The following is a 3,453-nucleotide window of genomic DNA, read 5'->3' on the forward strand; positions in this document are numbered from 1 at the left end:
CCTAACAACTTCTCCGCCGGGTTCAGAGAGTTCAGATAGAGCGAGGTGTGGACACTGATGACGAGCTAAACGCTCAAGTGTCCGCTACTCTATTGATCCTCGCCTTCAACTTCTCCAGGTTCAGAGTTCAGACGGATCGCCGGTCCGGCGGGATGCAAACACTGACGACACGCTGAAGGCTGAAGTGTCCGTCACTCCAATGATCTTCGCCTTCGTCACAGCTGACCGTGGAAGAGATTATTGGACTAGTACTAGTGCTGGTCCTGCTGACAAGTAAGTAACAACGATTATTGCCTCATTGGTCCAAGAACACGGCGTTTCCGCTATTGACTGAAGCCGGGTCAGTATTTCAATCAAAAATGAAAAGGAAAGAAAAGAAACCGGGTCGTTTTGGTGTCGGGCGCCGTAGGTGATTAATTAATTATATATTTCACGACAGCCATAGGGGATCGACTGCGGCACAGTGTACCGGAAAGCTGCAGAAGAAAAGGAAAGCAGCAATATGCTTGTACAGTAGAGAATGGGTACGTTGATGGTCCATTGGTTCTATGTGTGTGTAATGTAACTAGATCGACCATGACACAGCTGTACAATAGAAGTCATGTATAATCATAAAAATATAACTGTGTCTGACAAAAGGATGTGTTCATCATTCAATATAATGGGCAGTACAATTCAGAGAGTGCTCAAAATATGGTCACGACGAGGATATATAAAGTCAGCATGTTCGAAAATCGTGAGTGCTACAAGACCTAATCTTATCTCCAAGTTATAGACATCTGCCTACAGAAATGAGTCTGAATTTTTTATTATGGGAGATATTGAAGATCTTTTTTGAGTTTGGGAGACATCGGGAATCATGTCACAAGATCATGGTATGCAAGGATTGTTTGGCCATCCCATTGTAGACCTTCAAGAGTGTCCAGCACTAGCACCAATTGCACAACAAGAGTGGACCTTGGACCGATCCAGGACCTAGGCTGGAGGGTACAGCCAAAATTGCCACTTTGATGCAGCTGATTTGTGAGATATCTACTCAAGAGGGAAAAAGGCCTAGTAAGCCCATGTCGGCCTAATTCATCCGTAGACCACAAATTCAGCCCGGGGCCAAACTCATTCCTATATATATATATATATATATATATATATATATATATATATATATATATATCGCGTCCATTTTACGCGCTCCCGCATAGGGACGACACGTGCGTCGTCGGTGCCTCTCTAACATTTCCCTCTCCAGTCGGCTGCTGCCTTCGTTGATGTTGTCACTGTTCTCCACCTTCCTTGGTAAGCGGTTGGCCTTACCGAAGCCATCCCCTTGGCCTGGAGCTGCTGCTCTCGGCCACCACTACACCGTGGCTTGATTCTTCATGACCGGCGGCTTCGACCACCATGGCATCCAACCTTCGTTCCCCATTTTCTGTTCGATGCACCTCATGGCTAGTGGCTCTCACCCCTGCGGTCACTGATGGAGGCCTCCTCTATGGCTAACTGGTGTGTGAGGTACTAGTACTACTCGCTGCCGTTGAGTAAGAACATGGTGCTGAATCACCAGATTCTGATATTGTTGCGTCAGAACATGGTGCTATGCCGTGCAGACTGCAGACCATGCTATTTCTCTTTTCCTCCTCTACTTCTTCTCTCCCTTTATATCTTCTTTGTATGGTCTACTTTCTTTTGCATTTTCTTTTTATTAGTAGAGTCTGGTTTCTTTGTATTTTCTTTGTAGGATCTGGCTTCCTTCTCGGTGTCACAATACCTTTCGTGCACTCACATTTGCTCCTCTAGATTGACCGGATTTGGAGGCAGCGATGTGCCGGTGGAATGGGGAGGCAAGGCAACAGGAGGAAATCTTAATATCCACGCCTCCAACTGCTACTTGTGACAGGAACAAAAAGGTTGCAGGAACATTATAAGTGATTTTGTTTAATTCTGCAAATGAGATTCGATCTGTTCTTTTTAGAATGCGAATTTTCTTTCCTGTATGGCCAGATGTTGCTTATGTAAAATAATGAAAGCCAAATTGTCAAAATGGTTTCTTTTTTATAAGAAAATTGTCAGAATGTTTGGTGTAAAGCTGTAAATATAGTGCCACTTGCAGTATTTTATACTAGGAAAAGTAGATTTTTTAAAGAAAAAGATTTAGGGTGTATGGCTATTTTTTTCCTTACAACTCTAGCCCTGTTTTGTGTAAAAAACAGTTATTTTTGTTGCACCTGGTATTGCTTAGAACAATAAATTTGAATCTTTTCATTCTTGCAGAGAGCAAAGGAAAATGAAGTACAAACTAATATTTCGCGACTGAAACAAACTAATGCGAATGTACATGTGAGCATGATCTCTACCAGGTTGTTTGCCAATCAAAACAGAGAGAGAGGATATTAGTGTGCAAAATGCGCGAGTGCAGTACAGGCGCGGCGTTCATTCTAGTATATAGGTTCGTGGAACGACAAGAGACCCTGTCATGGCACCACATGGTACATGGTGCTTGTGAGGAACAATATATGTAAACATATATTTCAGTACTTATATTACCTAGAACAACCTAATGTAATTGAAGCTCCTCAAATCATATCCTTTCTTTATGTGATGAGTTTCTCCATATGCAAGTACACCAAAGAGTACATCTATTACTCCCTCCGTATTTCTTTACTTGTCGTTAGGACAAAAAAATTTAGTTCATTTTAGTGTAAATTTGTTGTCTGAAACGACAACTAAAAGGATACGGAGGGAGTATTAAACATCAACACAATCACATAAAGGTTTGGTTTCGGATCATGGTGATCCAATAGTAATGTACATATACCATTGTTTTCATTAGAAATCACATCATATCAAAAGCATTAGTAGGTCTACAAATCACATGGCACACCGACCGAATCAAAGCATGTGATGAGACCATGGCCGGACTATACTCATCGATGCAGTGGCCCCACGGCCACACACAATGACAGAAGGGCAGACAATCACGTTGAGAATAAAATGGGTACAGTGAAGTCCATGCCTTTACGAGGCTGGCTGGCAGCATGCCACTGCCACCGATCTCTCCCCTTTTTTTTTGAAAGGGCGATCTCTCCCTTTGTACGAGAGACAATTTCTTATGCTAGGCGTCAATAATATTTTGCACATATTAGATGTCAATTTTGCCTGGGATTTTTTTTGCCCGGGCACATGGGTGACGGTCTAGTCTTAGGATTGATAGTCATTAGTGTCGAAGGCTCTTTGTCAAACTCTTTTAGGCTGTGTGTCGGTTAGGCAGAGGTCGGAAAAATTTCAAGACGATGTATCACCCTGATGTATTGTGCATGAAATCAATAAAATTTTCCTTTTTTAAAAAAACATCAATTTTGTGTGTTCTGACTGCTGGGTGTGTAAATGGTACGGATAATATCTGTTCATATTTGAGTTTGAATCATTTAGAGGGGTTAATATCCATTCATATCTGAG

The 3,453-nt window shown here is 42.1% G+C and overlaps 1 long non-coding RNA gene across 1 annotated transcript; it reads left to right on the forward strand.

Annotated features, from left to right (window-relative positions):
• Positions 1–1,180: 1,180 nt before the first annotated feature.
• LOC120679242 lies at positions 1,181–2,090 on the forward strand. The gene is made up of 2 exons (XR_005677058.1): positions 1,181–1,509; positions 1,795–2,090. It is a non-coding gene; the product is annotated as an uncharacterized LOC120679242 (long non-coding RNA).
• Positions 2,091–3,453: the final 1,363 nt, after the last annotated feature.

The sequence above is a fragment of the Panicum virgatum genome, chromosome 6N (assembly GCF_016808335.1).
Source record: "Panicum virgatum strain AP13 chromosome 6N, P.virgatum_v5, whole genome shotgun sequence".
Taxonomy (NCBI): Eukaryota; Viridiplantae; Streptophyta; class Magnoliopsida; order Poales; family Poaceae; genus Panicum; species Panicum virgatum.